Genomic DNA, 22,114 nt, shown 5'->3' with positions numbered 1-22,114 from the left:
AGCCAAGGGCTCGGGAGAGGGGGGAAAATGTATGAATGTGGAGGACAGTTGTTTTAGGGGAAATTACAGGCAATCGATATGGTTAGGCCATGGGGCAGATGAAATCACAATTTAAACCACACAGCTAATTAAAGAAAAGAGACAAAAATCAATAAGAATGGTCCCCAGTATATTGTCTCTACATTTTATGCCCACGGCGCAGTGATTTGTAATTGGATATTAAAGGTGAGACAGATGTTTTAGGGGTTTAGTTTGGGGGTAGTGATCGCTGATGATGTGAAGAAAGGGAGGAAAGCACAAAAGAGGCAGAGAAAAGCTAGATTTTTTACATTTATCTGAAGAAAATGTTAGTACTTGATTATATGTTAAACACAGCACCATAAAGTTAAGGTGTTAGAGGATTAGTTCACTTTAAAATGAAAATTACCCCAAGCTTTACTCACACTCAAGCCATCCTAGGTGTATGACCTTCTTCTTTCAAATTAACACAATCGGAATTATATTAATAAATATCCTGATGCATCCAATGGCAGTGAGCAGAACCAACGAGCACGAGCAAAAGAAAGTGTATCCATCCATCATAAACGTACTCCACACAGCTCCGGGGGGTTAATAAAGGCCTTCTGAAGTGAAGCGATACGATTGTGTATTAAAAATATCCATATTTAACAAGTTATAAAGTAAAATATCTAGCTTCCACTAGACCGTCTTCTGTATATCTGATTGCTTAGTTAGAAACAAGTCACACAATAAAAAAACATGGGCCAAAAATCCCCTAAATTAACACTGAAGGAGTGGCTTCTGACATATCAACACACCAGAACATTATAGACACTTTTTTTTTCAGTAAGCTACCACCCAAAACACCTTAGCAACCACATAGCAACATGCTTAAAACATCCAGAACACCTGTATAGCATAGCAACATTAAAGGTGCTCTAAGCGATCCTGGGTGGAGTAACTTCCTGTTGATGTTCGAAGTGTTGTCAAACAAAACAGAGGCTAGCTAGACCCTCCTCCTCCTCCTCCTCCTCCTCCTCCTCCTCCTCCTCCTCCTCATCACCCTCCCCTCCGTGCTTCCTGAAACAGTCATGAACACGCATTTAAAATTATTCTTGTTGGTTATTGGCTGGAGCATGTTTATTATGTTTCTTGGTCCAGGCTGCACCAGGTAGTTTTTGTTGCCGTTTTTGGAGCTTGTGGCGACTACAGAGACTGCGTTTTTTTTACAGTGTGTTCAGGGGACAGGCAGCTAGCGGATAGTGAGGAGATGTTTGCTGTATGTGACAAAAAAATGTTTTGGCCTAAAAATGCTTGACATCGCTTAGAGCACCTTTAAGCATCATTGTGGCACATGTAAGCAATGCTAATCCATCTGAAAGCACTGCGAGTTTGAAAAAGCAACACGCGTCAAACATCTTTCCAGACGTGAGGAGCATTTATTAACATCTTGGCCAACAAAAGACAACATTTAATAACATGCTTTACTCCAAACTCACTTCATAACGACAGTTGACCATCCTTCTGTGAGATGATGTGGCTTCTTACACAGAATAAGGCAGCTGTGTTTTTATCAATCAAAGCATTTCAATCTTCTGTTTATTCAGTTACAGCAATAGTATGATGCCCATAGGGATTTCCTGGAATGATGCGTGTTATCTTCTTCTGCAGCAGGGCATATTTAGAGTTTCTGTGCAAGAGTGCCCTCTGGCTTTCAGATGGAGAAGCATTTACTACTGATCACAGAGGCGTACAGCTCTGACAAGCTGTGCATAAAATAATCACCTCCTTTGCCAAATCATGCAGTTTAATTACGATAAATCGTGCAGCCCTATTTTAAAACATAGCAGTAAGCATCCATCTAGGAACCACCCAGAACACCCTAGCAACTGCATAGCAACATGCGAAATACCACTCACAATACCATCATGATGCGTAGTGAATAGGCAAGCAGTACTCAGTACTCACAGTAAGTGACAAGTATTGTTCTAAAATAAAACAAAATAAAATATGAATAATAGGTGAAAAACATAAATGCAAATTAGAAATGTTGCCTTGTCATCTAACTGAAATACAAAGTTATGTCATGAAACTCTAGACGTCCTTAACCTACAAACACATTTTGGCAGTAGCAAGTCCCGTACTTGCTCTGCAGCAACAACAACAGCAGCAGCAGCAGCAGCAGCAGCAGCATAACATACTCCGCCAAGACCAAACATATTGACATTGTCATATCCATTACCATGCCAAATATTCTGAGTTGTCATGACAGAAATAACTTTAAGTTGGAGTACTAAAATTACTAAAAACATATAAATAAAGCTAAAAAAAAAATAAAAGTAAATTCAAAATATTAATATGTACTATAGTATATATATATATATATATATATATATATATATATATATATATATATATATATATATATATATATATATATATAATACTAAAATAACCCTGTTACTAATAGACAAAGCCAAGTAGACTAGTGACAGTGAAATACAGATGGAAAAGACAGAGAAGGTCTCTCCTATTATGTTCTGTCTTTTATGGTGCACAGAAGAAAAACAAGAAAATACAGCTTTTCAGTTGAGTGACAAGCACTGAAGCCTGACCTGGTGTTTTCACCCCATTTTCTGTCGCCTGCAGTCACCAGCCATCTCACTCTCTGTATTTTGCACCTGAGTCATTTACACCGGGTGACAGACAGCCATCAAATAGAGCCTGCGGCGTACGCTGTAGCATCTCATAAGAATTTCCTGACATTTATAAAGTGACATGCAAGTAGTTCTTTTAATAGGTTTTAAGTGATATGGCAGGTCTTATCAGCAAGTTCTTGGATGTGCAGTCCCAGAATGCTTTGCAACTCAAGCGGCTGGGTGAGGCGTTAAAGAAATGTCATGAAATAGCTACTACTCCACATTGTAAAAAAAAAAAAAAAAAAAAAAATGAAACATGAATGACTGGTTCTTATAAAGACAAGACACAGCTATGTCAAGAATAGAACCCACAGATCAGCGTGTGAATCAGTGAACGGTCATCCTTATGGGAAATAGGATTGGTCAGACATGACTAGATGGTGATAGAACGACATTTGTTTCCGAGAGAACATACGACACCCACATGTCAAAGTCAATGGACTCACGCAATCCCCCCTTTTCTCTCTTTCCCTTCCTGTTTTTTTTCTCTATACAATGGCTGCCACTGTTTCTCCATCCAGACAGAAGATCTGATAGGTCTCTCTCTTTGTGCGCATCTATGGAAAGCACAAAGAAAAAAAGAAAAGAAAAAACCTACATGATGCTACACTACCATTCAAAAGTTTTTTTGAATTTGAAAGAAGTCTCTTATGCTCACCAATTTGAATTTGGGAAGACACGGAAAATGAGTAAGGCAGTACGGATTATGGAAGGCCAAAATTTTAACACATGAACAACACATAAAATACACATATTTTATGCTTTAAATATGTGTTGAATACTCGTCTTCAACGCGTTGATTTTTCAAGCACAAACATAACGTATTTAAGGCGTGAACTTGATAACGGATCCCCATAAGGGACATTATTTGGCAAATAGTGCTGTGCTAGTCGGTTACATTAAGGCACATCAGATTTCACTTATCACGTGATGACCGTAAGGAGAGATGACTGACAGGACGATGTCTGAAGATTTGGTGCGCAACAGATCCTGAGCGCCATTGACACATATCTTATCTTGTAAAATGTGTGGTCAACTTAGTTAATTACCCAACTATATAATTGCGACAGAACGCAAAAGAATTCAAATATATTATTTCCTCCCGTCTCGTATTTTTTCCCCCATCACCATGTCCCTAGAATGCAATTTCAGGCACATCCCTAGTAAAAATGGTAATATTGTGAAATATTAGGCTATAACAATTAAAAACATCTGTTTTCTAATTTAGTATATTTTAAAATATAATTTATTCATATGATAACAAAGCTGAATTTTCAGCAGCTATTACTCCAGTCTTCATTGTCACGTGATCTTGCATATCTATATATGCTGCTTTTAATCAGAGAATAGCATCAAGTCAGTTAAACTCCTGGGATATTGATCTGGGATGCGTTTCCCAAAAGCATCGTTAGCCATCTATGTTCGTAAGTCCCATTGAACTCTATTGGTAACAACGGAACTTGCACCCATAGTTTGCTTTGGGAAACGCACCCCTGGTCAGTTAAGTAGCAGAGGGGGTTGTTGATCAGTTTCAGCAGCTTTGGTGTTAATGAATTAACAACAGGTGCACTAAATGGGCAACAATGAGACGACCCCCAAAACAGGAATGGTTTGGAGGCCACTGACATTTTTTTCCCTACTCATCTTTTCTGACTGTTTTTCACTAGTTTTGCATTTGGCTATGGTCAGTGTCACTACTGGTAGCATGAGGCGATACCTGAACCCTACAGAGGTTGCACAGGCAGTCCAACTCCTCCAGGATTGCACATCACTACGTGCCATTGCCAGAAGGTTTGCTATGTCTCCCAGCACAGTCTCAAAAGCATGGAGGAGATTCCAGGAGATAGGCAGTTACTCTAGGAGAGCTGGACAGGGCCGTAGAAGGTCCTTAATCCATCAGCAGGACCGGTATCTGCTGCTTTGTGCAAGGAGGAACAGGATGAGCACTGCCAGAGCCCTACAAAATGACATCCAGCAGGCCACTGGTGTGGATGTCTCTGACCAAACAATCAGAAACAGACTTCATGAGGGTGGCCTGAGGGCCCGACATCCTCTAGATGCCCGGCACTGTGGAGGTCGACTGGCATTTAAAACTGAACACCAGAAATGGCATGTCCGCCACTGTCGCCCTGTGCTTTTCACAGATAAGAGCAGGTGAGCACATCTGACAGACATGAAAGGGTCTGGAGAAGACGGAGAAGCCATGGAGAACGTTATGCTGCCTGTAACATGGTTCAGAATGACCGGTTTGGTGGTGGGTCAATGACAGTCTGGGGAGGCATATTCATGGAGGGACGCACAGACCTCTACAGACAATGGCACCCGAACCAAAATTAGGTATCGGGATGAAATCCTTGGACCCATTGTCAGACCCTACACTGGTGCAGTGGGTCCTGGGTTCCTCCTGGTGCACCACAATACCCTGCCTCATGTGGCGAGAGTATGCAGGCAGTTCCTGGAGGATGAAGGAATTGATACCACTGAATGACCCCCACGCTCACCTGACCTAAATCCAATTGAACACCTCTGGGACATTATGTTTCGGTCCATCCGATGCTGCCAGGTTACACCTCAGACTGTCCAGGAGTGCAGTGATGCCCTGGTCCAGATCTGGGAGGAAATACTCCAGGACACCATCCGTCATCTCATTAGGAGCATGCCCTGACATTGTCAGACATGCATACAAGCACGTGGGGGCCATACAAACTACTGAGTAACATTTTGAGTTGCTGCAATGAAATTTCAGCAAAATGGACTTGCTCACTGTATATTTTTTCACTTTGATTTTCGGAGTGTCTTTGAATTCAGTCCTCTGTAAGGTTAATAATTTTCATTTCCATCAAACGATGTGGCATCCTTTCATTCCTAACACATTAACCAGTCCATATCAGTACAGAAATCCAGTATGATATTTTTCCCCATTGAGATCTGATGTGTTTTCAAAGTGTTCTTTTAATTTTTTTGAGCAGTGTATATATGTTTATATATAATATATATAATATTTATTATATATTATACATCAATATAATATAATATATTATTATATAAATGTTTATATTTAAAAATAACACACATATATATATATATATATATATATCAGGGTTTCCGTTGTCCGGCAATTACCGGACATTGGCCGGGAAAAAAATTAAATGTCCGACAAAATTAAATCTCTCCGGTCAAATTGTCAGATTAAAACTGCCTAATAATCCCGGCCCCGCCCCCCTAACACAATCTGAATCGACCGTTTGAAAGTTTTTAAACAACATCGCATGTTGCATTTCAAATAAAGCTCACGCTTAACGGCTATAATATAGACCTAAACCATGAACTATTGAGAGACGTTTCAAATATGGCCAGGCCCAGGCAGACTAGAAAAAAGTTTTTTTCAGAGGCCTGACGCGAAGGAGGATACTGAATCAGGAACACCTGAAGCCTCAGATGTCCAGAGCCAGACAGCTCCGCCACCACCGGAGAAAAAGCCGAAGTGTAGGGCGTATCGGTCGGAATGGAGTGACAAGTTCCCATGGCTAAGATGTGAGGTAGTTGATGGTAACGGAAAAATGTTCTGTTCGCGCTGCGAAAAGGCAGGACGACGCAACGGATTCACAAGAGGGTCGAATAATTTGAGTTTTTTTCTGTCTATTTGAAATTTAGGCTAATAAACATGTTGCATATACGGCCTGATTATGTAATTTTTTAAGTTACATAAACTGCTTTCAGTTTTCCTCAACTTGACTAATTAAGAGGCGATATTTGACCAGCATATCATCAAAATGTCCGGAAAACGAAACCTCTGCCGGTCACTTTGACCGGCACCATTTTTTTCTAGCGGAAACTCTGATATATATATATATATATATATATATATATATATATATATATATATATATATATATACAACAGTTCTGTCTGGTTCTCGAATCTGATTGGCTGATAGCCATGCGATATTTCAGTGTTAACAGCACTCCTACTGCCTTTTCACCATTTGTATCACTCCGCTTGAAGTGACCGTCATGGCGGCCGATCAAATCAACCGTAATTTTTACAAATACTACTTCTTGTACCACGAACTGTTTTAATAGTTTTTTAGGCGAGAATGTAGTTGTTTAGACCTGAAATATGTGACTCATATTTAATAACAGCCCCTATTTTACAATTTGTTTTGACGTTTTCGGAGATGCGATCTCGAGTGCGTCAGCGGCCGTTCAGTGCTTCTGTAACCGCCGAGAACAGCTTCATCTCGGCCAGTGCCTCAGGGATTTGCCGCTGGCTCTTATAGTGGTTAAACACGAGACATAATTCAATTTGAGTACATAGAACGGGCAATCTTTGGTCTTATTAATCTATTATTTGTTACAGAGCAAGTCGAATTGTGCTATATTAAATTTGATAATAATAAACATTACGTTACATCCTTATATAGCACATTGACTACAACTAGACGGGACATATCAGACTCTTCTCCGCTTCAAATATGTAAAACATTAAACTTTATAAACATATGTTTTTTTGAGTAAAGAAAACGCTTTACAATTTTTTTTCCAAACATCAGATCTTTATTTACCTTTGCATTGCACAGAGGAGATGTCCAAACTGCGTGTGCACTTCATTCAGAGGTGAGGCGGATTAATGAGACTTGATTGACAGTTTGAGGATCCAATGGAGTTAGGAGGTTTTGTCACAAGCTCTTTAAAATCCTTTTCATTCGTTAAATATTTGTAAAACCCACATACCAGCATAAATGGTGACCTATTTTTTTTAATAACTAGTGGTTTATGTTTGACTGAACTGTACAATTGTGCTTATATGTTGTTCAATAAATATTATTTTATATAAATATGTCCATTAAAGGTGGACATAGATTATGTTTTTAAAAGATGTAATATAAGTCTAAGGTGTCCCCTGAATGTGTCTGTGAAGTTTCAGATCAAAATACCCCATAGATTTTTTTTAATAAATTTTTTTAACTGCCTATTTTGGGGCATCATTATAAACACGCCGATTTTATGCTGCGACCCCTTTAAATCCCGTTGTCCACGCCCACAGAGCTTGCGCTTGCCTTAAACAGTGCCTAAACAACGTTTACACAGCTAATATAACCCTCAAAATGGATCAAAGTGTTCGTCATGCATGCGGCATGCATGCTTCGGATTATGTGAGTATTGTATATTGTTTACTTCTGATTTTGAATGAGTTTGATGGTGCTCTGTGGCTAACGGCTAATGCTACTCTGTTGGAGAGAATTATAAAGAATGAAGTTGTGTTTATGCATTATACAGACTGCAAGTGTTTAAAAATGAAAATAGCGACGGCTCTTGTCTCCGTGAATACAGTAAGAAACGATGGTAACTTTAACCACATTTAACAGTAACGTTACATTAACAACATGCTAACGAAACATTTAGAAGGACAATTTACAAATATCACTAAAAATATCATGTTAACATGGATCATGTCAGTTATTATTGCTCCATCTGCCATTTTTCGCTGTTGTTCTTGCTTGCTTACCTAGTCTGATGATTCAGCTCTGCACATCCAGACATTAATACTGCCTGCCCTTGTCTAATGCCATTCATAATGATAATGTTGGGAACATGGGCTGGCATATGCAAATATTTTGGGCGTACACCCCGACTGTTACGTAACAGTCAGTGTTATGTTGAGATTCGCCTGTTCTTCAGAGGTCTTTTAAACAAATTAGATTTAGGAGGAAACGATGGAGTTTGAGACTCACTGTATGTCATTTCCATGTACTGAACTCTTGTTATTTAACTATGCCAATATAAATTCAAATTTTCATTCGAGGGCACCTTTAAGTAATATGGATTGAGTGAACATTACATTAATACGCCATTAGATGGCGGCAACACTTTACAGGAGAATTAGTCAGTGAGTCACAAGAGACTTTTAAATTGAAAGGAACTTTTGCAAAAGGAAGTTGTTTTGGCGCTGTGGTGTTATGGATGGAAAATTCCTAAAGCTGAAAAAAAGACAAATACAAAGATCGCTTACCTAAGCGGACATTTAAACGGACTTGTATAAAGGATGTAATATTATGGACATCGCCTTGATGAATGAATGTAATGCAATATACACAGGTAATAGCCTACTCTCTTTCTCTCGCGCTCTCTCTCTCTCTCTCTCTCTCTCTCTCTCTCTCTCTAATACTGTAGAAAATTCAATGTGTTTCAATGAAGCGACTCAACGTTCCTTCGTTACTAGTTCTTAAGTGACATTTTAGAGTTAGCAACGGAGAGGCTTGGTTCAACTGACAACTTGAGTTTTGAAACGTTCCTTCGTTACTAGTTCTGAAGTGACGTTTTAGAATTAGTAACGGAGGCTTGGTCCAACTGTCAAATTGAGATTTTAATCCGTGGCGGAAGGAAGTAGTGCTGCACAAAAGAGGATTTTAAAGACACTCCGTTGTTGTTCTTATTTATTTACACACTTGTGCCGTCGAACTGTTGTATAAACGCAATATCACACTCGTAGCCGTGCGATATGGCGGTATATCAGCACGCTGTGATTACCTACGCCACTCGGCCTGCGGCCTCGTGCCTACGGACGAATCACAGCGTGCTGATATACAGCCATATCGCACAGCTACTCATGTGATATTGCTCATATATATATAGTTTACTAAATTGACATACAATTTTGGTATATTGCTTGGGTCCCTCATTCAGTGTCAGTCAAGTGATTTTCCACCCATTCTATTTACCCATCCACCAGGAGAAAAATCCAAGACCTGTCCTCAAAAATTCACACAATTTGAGGTTTCCCACTGTGCAGAATGAGTTATGCACCAAAGTTGAATACTTTAGGGTTAGGGGTCTTTTCAAACCCCTATGATCAAAAGCAATAGTGATACTTGCATTAGCAATGACCACAAATAATCATTCATTAAGCATTACTGTTCCACTTTTTGGCTCTCAAGGCTAACGCTTAGCAGTAGCCTGTTGCCTGTGGATAAATGGGAGATTAGTACACAAGACTACATCAAAGTAAATTAAATTCAAAGTTGTGATAAAAGAAAAACTTAATCTTCGTTTAGAGGTCTTGAAGAGGGGATGTGAAGTTCTCCATCTTCTTCCACATCCTCTTTATTGTATTCTCCTCCCCCAACTACAGCCGCAACTGCTTTAAAAGCACACAGCGGTTGCTATAGAAATGCAATCTAGGTGGCATGCAGGAAGTTCATTAGCTATCCAAATGCATATCATTAGAGCCTGCGTAGTATTCATTTGTGAGGGCGATGAATATAGGATTTATTTTTCAGCAAAGCCTTTGCTTTTAACACATTCATCAACTGCTTTGTTTTTATAGTGCATTCCCTTTATAATCACATGCAAACCATATGCATCTGCACCATGCCACTCTGGAGGATTCTTTAGATTGGGAGGTCCCTTCAGAGCTCTTATATATTGCTTTTGTACATCTCCGCTAAGGGATAATCTTGATGGACCTTGTGTGTTTATTTCAGGTTTAAGCAATAAGGATCCACAGCAGAGTAAAACAAGCACACAAAAGGGCGACTGATAAATCTGTCAGGGTGGAGAAAGTGCCCTGCCCCTTGAGCTCAAAGATGTCTGCTCGCGCACACAAAGCCAGGCAGTGTTGCGTGAAATTTGCATGTGCCTCTTCGCAATAAGCCTGGCAGCAGCATGGAACCAGACGGTTCGTCTCACAACTATTTTCAAATCAAAACAGCACAGCATGTGACACATTAAACAACATCCTAATCATGGATCCATTATCCACAAACACTCTGGAAATAAATGAAATTAAATGTTCACATAAAATGCATTCAAGTAAGTGAATGCATTTTCGCAAGAAAAGTTCTGAAGAAAATATGAAGAGCAAATGTCGGCATCATGATGCAGACACCTTGAACATTTCATTCATTAATACATTTTATTTACAAAACTGTAATAAAATATGACAAGATCTCAGAGATAAACTGTCAGAAAAAAAAAAAAATCCTAATTATGTCAAATAACATTTAAGCAAAACATGGTCAATAATTTTTGATTCCAAATTTGTATCAATTTTACTGGTAGTCCACTATATGAAGAATTTTTGGGTATAATATGTCACAGATTACTTTATTTTGCTATCCTCACTTACATAAATGACCTTCAGTGTCCTGCACCCACTAGTAAAAATATCAAAAATGTCTAAATCATTTTTGGTTTGACAGTATACACACATATAAAAAAAGAAAGATTTATTATAAGATTTTATATAAGGATGTCATGTGACACAGAACAGTGGAGTAATTCAGCTTTGTCATTACAAGAATAAATGTCATTTTAAAATATACTTAAAATAGAAAACAGTCACTTTGAATTGTAACAATATTTCATGCCTGTAGCATAAATGGTGCAGGAAGAGTTTCACACTGCAGTTTATTATACTTAAGTATGCGCTATATGGATGCTTCACTTAGCAAGCACACTGATAAATGCAGTCTGTTTAGCTAGGAATGTACAGTATTTGTATAACACTTAAGCTACAGCTATAAGCAAACACCTTATCATAGGTTTAAATCATGGACGGGAAGGTAAACGAGCATGGAGCAATTTCTACCTCTATGTAATATGTTGGCCCGACAAACTACATCATGATGCGATTTCAGCTAAGTGCCTTATTCCGCTGTGGCTTCTGGCAGCTGCAGAGCTAGGCAGACATTCCCATTGCCACTCTGATGACATCAACTTGCCCCCTAGAGCAGAGGAGACATGGCATTTCCTCCTCATCAAGACAAATAAAGCAGCACTTTGATGGTATCATCCAGAGACGAGACCCTCGCTCTCTGACACTGTCAGTCACACCAAACAGCGGAATCACATTTCCCACTAATCAGGTTCTTGTCTGTGCAGTGTGTGTGTGTGTGAATGCATCTGTTTGTATGAGACCGACATGGAGGTCTAGACTGACTAATGAATAAACTATGCTCTAGAGGCTCCTCTTTCAAACGAAAGAGTGATTTTGATTGCTGTCTGCATGTTCAGAATACAAGTGGACTGTGCAGAAATTCAGTAGTGTTCACAAATACAGAACTGTTATGTAAGTTTATGCTTGTTTCGTTTCGGTCTCTGCATTGTTCATTGCAACAGCAACAAGTCAGTAATGAGGTGGAAGCACAACTGAACAGATGTTTGCAAATGAACAGATGTTACAGGAACGTCTGCATAGTGGTGAGTAGTAGTAATGAGATTTTTTGTAATACTACAATACATCAGTATGGATGATGATGATAATAATAATAATTATTATAATTATTAATCTCTCCAATAATATACAAATATTATTATTATAGTTATTATTATTATATCAGCATGCCCATAAGCAGAGGAGATATGACATTCTCGTATATAATAATAATAATAATATATCCTTCACTGTGTAATGATATTCCACAATCCCGTATCTGTGGTTCAGCGGTTGGTTTAAAGAATATAAATTGTGTCTGGAGTGGTTGAAAGGAATAAATGAACACATAAATGTAATTATTTTTTATTTATTTATTTTTTAAATTATACTTGCATTTTTGTGGGAAAGCAGATACATATATATACAGTACAGTCCAAAAGTTTGGAACCACTAAGATTTTTAATGTTTTTAAAAGAAGTTTCGTCTGCTCACCAAGGCTACATTTATTTAATTAAAAATACAGTAAAAACAGTAATATTGTGAAATATTATTACAATTTAAAATAACTGTTTTCTATTTGGATATATTTCACAAAGTAATTTATTCCTGTGATGGCAAAGCTGAATTTTCAGCATCATTACTCCAGTCTTCAGTGTCACATGATCCTTCAGAAATCATTCTAATATGCTGATCTGCTGCTCAAGAAACATTTAATGTGTACAATTGTACAAAATATTTGTGTACCATATTTTTTTTCAGGATTATTTTATGAATAGAAAGTTCAAAAGAACAGTGTTTATCTGAAATCTAATCTTTTGTAACATTATAAATGTCTTTACTGCCACTTTTGATTGATTTAATGCATCCTTGCTGAATAAAAGTATTCTTTTCTTTAATTTCTTTTCAAAAAAATAAAAATTCTTACTGACCCCAAACTTTTGAAAGGTAGTGTATAATGCTACAGAAGCTTTGTATTTCAGATAAATGCTGTTCTTTTGAACTTTCTATTCATCAAGGAATTTAAAAAAAAAAAAAAGTACACAACTGTTTTCAACATTGAAAATAATCATAAATGTTTCTTGAGCAGCAGATCAGCATATTAGAATGATTTCTGAAGGATCATGTGACACTGAAGAATGGAGTAACGATGCTGAAAATTCAGCTTTGCATCACAGGAATAAATTACTTTGTCAAATATATTTAAATAGTACACAGTTATTTTAAATTGTAATAATGTTTCACAATATTACTGTTTTTTTACTGTATTTGTAATTAAATAAATGTAGCCTTGGTGAGCAGACGAAACTTCTTTTAAAAACATTAAAAATCTTAGTGGTTCCAAACTTTTGGACTGTACTATATATATATATATATATATATATATATATATATATATATATATATATATATATATATATATATATATATATATATATATATATATATATATGTGTGTGTGTGTGTGTGTGTGCTTTCCCACTAAAATGCAAGTATAATTAAAAAATAATAATAATAATTACATTTATTTATACTTGGTTTATATATACTTGGTAAAAATGATGAGTAGTATCCTGAATTCAGCCTCTGTTAAAAGTGGGCATGTGCTGCCCTCCTCTGTCTAGCACTAATAAAGCTGGCCCTCATTGCATTAGCACAAACTTGAAAGCTTTTTTAAGTATATGATGCCCCCTATTGATGGAAAAAGTAAAGTGCCATAAACCTACTGAACAATTTTCAGAAAGTGACATGATAGAGGCCATATGGGCTAACTGTTTGCATGGTGCGCCACAAGCCCAAAGACATTAGTATTTCATCACACACCCATGCACTATTAACACTTTTACTATGCACAAGGACACTATACTTAAAGTGCATGTTTGATCAATTTATAAAAATATATGACATACTTAAAAATTATCCACTTTATATCAGTGATATCAGAAAATGTAACAAAAGTCAAAAGAAAGTAGATTTAGAAATGAGCGAACAAATAATTAATTAAACACGCCTATGATCAACCATGGATTACTTCGGTCACACATTACACATCCATTGACTTTCAATGTCCCCTTGTAAATAGGGTGCCTGCATGCTCACTTCCCCTATGTTTTTTTCTTGAATTTATAATTAAGACCCATTTCTGTGTGTGTCAGCAAGGGGTTCTCAGGAGAAGCAATGGCCTGCTGCCTTAATGGTGGTGCATTTGGTCTCTAGAGGACTGTTTATTGTGCCCTTCAGCAAAGACCCTGTCCTTAATTACTTCAGTATGGCCTCTGTCACACCAATGAGACCCAGCATGGGTTTACACTGTAATGCATTGCTTTGGCTGCAGTTGATTTTAAATAGAGCTCCTCGCCAGCAAAAAAAAAAACGTTATTACTTATTCAGGTGCTTTCAGAATGGATGTTTGGACTCTTTAGCATTATCAAGGGTCAGTTTGGATAAATATGAGCATTTTTTACACTTCAAATAATTTATCTGTAATTGCTTATGAATTACATAACAGACAATGAATATTGTCTCTAAATGTATTGCTGTTGCTCTTCAGAGGCACATGCTACATATAAAATTTACATTTACAACAAGAAAACATTCTGTTAAGGAAATCTCCTTGTTAATCTTCTATCTTGGAATGACCCACACTGATTATTTATCTATAACACCAACTTTGGATCTCAGAATGTGCAAAAACATACTGCAGGTCACGTTCATACATAAAATTAGCCATTTGGTGCACTGACCACTGAAGCACTTTTACACAGCATGTGGCCTAATTTTTGCCCTTCATGGTTAGACAACCACCCCCACAACCCCCTTTTTTGAACATTTATGGCAAGCGTGGTGTTAGATCTAGTAACACATTCAATCTCGCTGATAATTTAGAAAAAGTAGGAAATACAGAAGAGGCCATCTCCCTATCAAATATCAATGATACCACCTGTCATCGTTTGGGTAGTCTCATGCCAAGCGCCATCTGCTAACAATTTGCCAAATTTAGAAGCCATTGTTCTTGAGGGAAAATATTTAAATATGTGGAGTTCATTAAGCACATACAGAACGATATTGTCTACTGCATAAAATCCTACTCTGAGTATTTTTAATCTAATTTTTAAGATCAAATTTACTTCAAAAAGAAAATGCAATCGTCAAGACTAATAAAAATGTATTACTTTTTTTTTTTCTTCGAACTATGTTTGTAACCACGTTTTTTTGAACATTTCTGTTAGTATAGCTTTTTATAGGATCTTTACATAAAAAACACCACACTCTGATTTTTAGTGGGACCGATGCTGGACCCAAAAATTCTGTCATCATTTACTGCCCCTTAAAGGGATAGTTCACCCAAAAATGAAAATTTGATGTTTATCTGCTTACCCCCAGAGAATCCAAGATGTAGATGACTTTGTTTCTTCAGTAGAACACAAATGATGATTTTTAACTCCAACCGTTGCCATCTGTCAGTCAAATAATGCTAGTGGATGGGAACTTCTAGTATAAGAGTAAATAAAAATTGCATAGACAAGTCCAAATTAAACCCTGTATGGTCTGATTGAGCTCTGACAGTGGCAGTGATGTCTCGCGCATAAACTTCAATGAGAGCGAGACATCACTGCCGCTGTCAGAGCGCGATCAGACCAAACGAATCGAGTGATGAATGCAGTTGGACATAGACTGGTGTATTAGAGGTAAAAATTGATATAAATACTGTTTGGTTTATCACACAAACCGATCGTTTCGTGTCTTAGGACATCAATGTGTAGTCACGAGCCGCAGGGTTTAATTTGTCTTAATTTGCAAGTTTTATTTACTCTTATAGTAGAAGTTCCCATCCACTAGCATTATTTGACTGACAGAGTGCAACGGTTGGAGTTAAAAATCATTATTTGTGTTCTACTGAAGAAACAAAGTAGATAAACATCAAATTTTCATTTTTGGGTGAACTATCCCTTTAAGTTGTTTAAAATCTGTAATCTGTATTCAAGTCCAAATCTGCTAAAGCGGTGAAACAATTTGACTTTTTTTACTATTATTAACAGGATCTGAATTTTCATGGGTTTAAATAAAAGATTTTTGTCATAAGAGACAATAAAAACAACTTTGTGCATCAAAACTACTCCTTTCCTGTTAAAAAAAAAAAAAAAATTAAACTTAATTTTCAAAAGTCAATGAATTTGCGACAGCTGAATGTAACATTTTTGACAAGCCAAACATGTCAATCTCTAGGTAACATGTAGCCTAATTTATTTAAGCCACAAAATAAACTTCATTCCCTAAAATAAGTATAATGAACTATGCAAAAAGCTTTTCAAACATCTCCATCATGTTATCAAAAAAAAAAAATCAAACATATTTCACCCCTTACGCACGTTATCATGTCATTCAAAAACTTAGGCTGGCTGTCAGTTGGAATATTATAAGAAAAAACATCAATGGGAATCAAGAAATAAATAATTATTACCTTATGATTAATCTGTTTTCAAATCCACATCATTTCAATATCACAACATTGATGTCTGTCAAAAAATAATGTTCACAATACATAGTATTTATGAGAAGCAGAGGTCCAGCGAGTATTAACATTTCCTGGAAAACCCACACTACCATATGTTTTGAATGCGTCATTGCTTTTCACGAACATGGCTTCAACATGCTGTCTGTCAGAGACAATAATGTGCATAATATATAACACTTCTGAGTATAAATTTGTTTTTCACTCAATGAAATTGAATCAGAATGATCAGGGAACTGTGTGAAATACTTCACATTGCTCGCTAAAGAGAATAAACGGCAATCCAATTGAAAAACTTTGTCGGGTTGGTGAACATAATTTAAATATGCTGGTTTTTATTAACATTTTATGCACAAACTACACATTCTGATTCTGACATTCCTGATTTGAATATTTCCAATAATGTTCTATTCTTGACTGATGTTTTTTCATAATTTTGGTAATGGATGAACTGTTATCTTGAGATAAATCCTTGTAGTCATCCAGTTTGACTCTCATATGCTAATGTAATATAGGTGATTTTTTATAAAATGTAGTTTGATCATTATCTTCTCAGTTGGTTAATAGATTAAGAGAGTTTTGTTGCATTTATTTACATAGCAGATTTTCACTCATATTTCTTTCTTCTAGTAGAAAGATGTAATTTTAAATGTTTTGGGGCCCCATTGACATTTTATTGAGAAAAACCTTTTTGGAGAAACGATCTGTTCAGGATAACATCAAAATAAGCCCAATGTAAAATAATGCTCCTGATGATTTTTATATGGATTCACCAAGCAAGCAATCACTTTTTTTTTTTCTGGCTGATTTGCAAAGTGAATTTTAACCACCATAGGTAGGCACTATCACACTGACGCAGTAAATTAGCCAATCAAACTGACATGGAGGCACTGCCTTCTCACACATGACTGTATTTTGCAGTCCATGTCATGCTTCGGGACCTCTATGAGTACATAATGAGTTGAAAGGAAGAAAATAGAGATGCTGCCTCCGTCTAAAACTTTAGCTGTTGCTGTTGGACAGTTTTACTTTAAGTCAAGTCACCTTTATTTGTATAGCGCTTTTTACAATGCCGATTGTGTCAAAGCAGCTTTACAGTGATAAGAGGTAAATACACTGAACAAAATTACAAACGCAAGACTATTTTTGCCCCCATTTTTCTTGAGCTAAACTCAAAGATATAAGACTTTGTCTATGTACACAAAAGGCCTATTTCTCTCAAATATTGTTCACAAATCTGTCTAAATTGGTGTTAGTGAGCACTTCTCCTTTGCCAAAATATTCCATTCACCTCACAGTGTGTCATATCAAGATGCTGAATAGACAGCATGATTATTGCACATGTGTGCGCAATAAAAGGCCACTCTAAAATGTGCAGGAAAATGGCCATGAGAATGCATCTTGGCCTACTTTAGCCCCCCCTTAACAAGACTATCGATGATGCCAATCACAACAGGCACGTTGGTAACGGGTCCAAAATTGGTCAGGGTGAAAATGAGAGTGCATTTGAGTGTACTTCAGAGGGCATTTGATTAATCTGTGAAGTCAGTGTGAATGGCAGGCAAGGCCTACAGGGAATTGAGATCCCATAGGGAGCGAGAAGGAGAAGGAAACAGAACAAATCAGGGAGTGAGGCTTGGCTAGGGAGCAAGAAACACGATTGTTGACAGTCCCTCTCCTCATTAGAGGGGCAGTGGCAGGGCTTGGCGGTGCATTCTGCTGGAATATGTCTCTTCTGCAGCCCTTGAAGCTCTCTGAAGCCTTCTGGCGCACTGCGACCATGTCAGGCTCAAAATGAAGCCACTGCTGCCCCATACCACTGCACTTTTTTGACATTAATTATCAACACTGACAAAAGTTTGCGCAAAACTTTATTTTTTCAATTTTTATACCACATGACACTCTATCCTTCCTTTGCTACACCCCCCCTTGAGTTTTAGTTTATTGACTCCAGCGAGGACATGAAGATAAAAAGGAAAGTGAGTGTCGAGAGTTGACGACAGCAACTGAGGGATTAAGGGAGATGCAACAAAAGTAAAAAACAAAAAACAACAACAAACAAACAAACAAAAAAACGGGTGGAAAAAACAAAAAGTGTCCAAGTAAGAGGTTGCAAATGTCCAGGGGCGTCTAACAAAAGAGGATACAGTTATTTTGTGACCCTAAAAGGCAAGGGCTTTTCCAATTCACTCTCTATGGGAGCTCAGCGGCAGGCTTGTGCAGGGGATTGTGGGATCAATGGTGGAGTAGAGCAAACTGTGAGAGTGCCAAAATGTTGAGAAATGCTGAACTTCATGCAAATGAGAGGCGAAAAATGCCAGAAGGCAGCCAATCGCTATGAGGTGAAAGCAAGCCAAGGTCACCGACTTGTCAGTCATAAGCATTTCCGAATCTGTTGCTTTGAGCTTGCCAAAGAAAAATTTTATTTTTTGCACTGTAATTATGCATATAGGATACATTTCTTGACCATGTATTGGAATTTTTCATGGACCACACTACTTCCTGCACAACTACTATCTGTACATTTCGCAAACACGCCACCAAAACAACAGACCTCTAATATACATTGCTCACAAATAATCATACCCTTTTATTCAATACTTTTTGCAACCTCCTTTTCCCAAGATAACAGTTCTGAGTCTTCTCCTATAATGCCTGTTGAGTTTGGAGAACACTGGACAAGAGATCAGAGACCATTCCTTCATGCAGAATCTCCCCAGATCCTTCAGATTCCCAGCTCCATGTTGGTGCTTCTTCTCTTCAGTTCACTCCACTCATTTTCTTTAGGGTTCAGGTCAGGGGACTGGGATGGCCATGCCAGAAGCTTGGTTTTGTGCTCAGTGACACATTTTTGTGTTGGTTTTTATGTTTGTTTTGGATCATTGTCCTGTTGGAAGATCCAACCACAGCCCATTATGTGACTTCGAACAGGGACAGTCAGGTTTTGATTTTCTATCTGTTGGTATTTGAAAGAATCCATGATGCCATGTATCTGAACAAGATATCCAGGACCTCCGGCAGAAAAATAGGCCCACAACATTAAAGATACAGCAGTATATTTCATTGTATACATGGGGTACTTTTTACCCCTGTGTGCACCATACCCATCTGTTTGCTGCTAAAAAAGCACATTTTTTTGCTTCATCTGACCATAGAACATTTTAAAAGTGACTGACACTACTGGAACTTCAAACGGGATGGGTTCTATGGTCAGATGAAACAAAAAATTAGCTTTTTTAGCAGCAAACACTTAAGATGGGTTTGGTGAAAAATGAGTGGAGTGAACCGAAGAGACGAAGCACCAACATGGAGCTGGAATCTGAAGGATCTGGAGAGATTCTGCATGAAGGAATGGTCTCTGATCTCTTTTCAGGTTTTCTCCAAACTCACCAGGCATTATAGAAGAAAACTCAGAGCTGTTATCTTGGGAAAAGGAGGTTGCAAAAAGTATTGCATAAAAGGGTATGATTATTTGTGAGCAGTGTGTATTAGAGAAAAACATTTATCTCATAACAAGATTTTCCCTCTATTTAAAATTATTATACTCCAATGAAAGGTTGGATTTTTGTAGATTTTTTAAATAAAAGATCAAAAGTATTAACGATGAAGATTTATTTTCACAGCCTTTTGGTCATATTTACCAAGGGTATGAATAATTTTGAGCACGACTGTATATATATTTATTTATTTTCAATTTTTTTTTTTTTTTTTTCCACAGTTCAAAGAAAGTCATACAGATTTGGAATGACATGAGGATGACTTTCATTTTTGGATGAACTATTGGTGGATCTGGATCTTGAGGACATATTGTGCATATGAACATAAGGAATTTGGTTCATTTGTGATGATGCTGATGCAATAAAGACCAGACAGATGCTGATTGAATGGAAAAAGGAGAGAGAAAGGTTAGGATACAGTATATAGATGAGCAGAAGTAGAATGAGGGCATGTGTGAGACAGAAGAGGCAAAAATAGATAAATAGTCAAATATCACTACAGCATATAAGGGTTCAAAACCAGCCTGTGGATACAAATGTAAAAAAAAAAAAAGAAAGAAAAGAAAAAAAAAATTGCTGCTGCATATCAATGAATACATATCAGAATTGGGGGCGTATTTATTTTGTTATTTCACTGGAACAGAGAGCAGAGGCGTATGACCCCATCTCAAGCCAATGGCTATGCTCAGAACAGCATATTATCATACTATTCGTATGTTTGCTGCTGTATCCAGTATGTATACTGTGCTGAGTATGCAAAAAAAAAAAAAAAAAAAAAAATCCAAGTTTATGCTGAAATTTTACAGTACATCTGCAAGGTTTAATTTCTCTAAAATAAATAGGAATGAATATAAAACTATAAATATCACACTAGCAGACTGTTTGAATAAAAGCTTATAAAAATAAACAACACACTGAATAAAATGCAATTTGCGTTTGATTTATAGATTTAAAAAAATGAGTTTTGCTAAATGGAAATAGGACAAATGGTGTAAAAAGTCCACACATTGCATTTAAATGAACACGCATTTTGATTGGTAACAACAGTCATATGACACTGTCGTTATTTTTACGCCAGCTAGAGGGCGCATTACTTTAAAACGTTAAAACTTTAAAACGACCTATATGAGAAAATGGATGTTTAGAGGAAAGGCACTTGCTTTCCAGCAAAAACAGGGAACATTTTAGGAACTTTGGTAAACGTTCTGGCAAGGTTCTCTCGAAGTTATGAATAAACAGTATTCTAGTAATGTTAATAGAACATTCATTCAGAGTTTTAATGTTCTTACACAAAAACATTTATACATTGTTCATGGACTGCTCAGTTAGATATTCGTCTATATTTTTTTAAACGTTACTATTGTGCAGAACGTTCAAAGAACATTAAAAAGTAACTTTCCCATAATGTTAAATGTTAAAATGGAATGTTTCCTTAACATTCTGTGTAACCAAGAAAAAAAGTTTTTGAAACATTTAAAAAACTGGACATTTTAAACATTCAGAGAATATTCAGAAATAATGCTCTCATAATGTTTGTTAAATGATAAATTCCTTAATGCATGTAAAACCTGGAAAAAAAAGTTTTTGAAACATTCAGATAAATATTAGAACTACTGTTTTTATAACTTAACATTAGCAAAACGTTATGCAAACATAATTTTGTTTGCAATGTTTAATTTGTTATTATACTGCATTCCGCTTATGCGTTATAGCATTGATTTGATATCAAGCAATACAAATGGAAATCTGAGGGACATATTGTACATCAGAAACTGCAATGAATACTTGATCCCACTTAACTGATGTGCTTCAACCCTTTTCATATCCTTAGATGCCAAGTGAACAATGTATAGGGATTTACATCCCAGATAGCAACTTTGTGGAATCCCAGATTCGGCCTACATCTGCCATGCGTGGTATGATCTTAGCCACATGTGGCGTGGAATGATGGCCTGCTCCTGTTTGCCAGATCTGAGCCACAAGCAGGTTAGCAATGTCACATGTTTGATTGGTGTTTCCATTAGTTGGGCTCTTAACTCTTATAATATGTTTGTTTTCTCTGGCTGCTGTGACAGTGTGTTTATCAAACACATTTACAGTAGCAAAGAAAGCTGAAATGAGATCAGATGATGCTATTCGCGTGGTTTTTGATGGTTTTATAATCATCATAAAATGTAATAACTGTGTTGTGCTATTAATACATTTGAATTACAAACCCTGTTTTACTGCAACATGAAATAACACTGTATTGC

The sequence above is a fragment of the Chanodichthys erythropterus genome, chromosome 21 (assembly GCF_024489055.1).
Source record: "Chanodichthys erythropterus isolate Z2021 chromosome 21, ASM2448905v1, whole genome shotgun sequence".
NCBI classification, from domain to species: Eukaryota; Metazoa; Chordata; class Actinopteri; order Cypriniformes; family Xenocyprididae; genus Chanodichthys; species Chanodichthys erythropterus.
The sequence above is the reverse complement of the archived record's forward strand: the minus strand, read 5'-3'. Positions refer to the sequence as shown.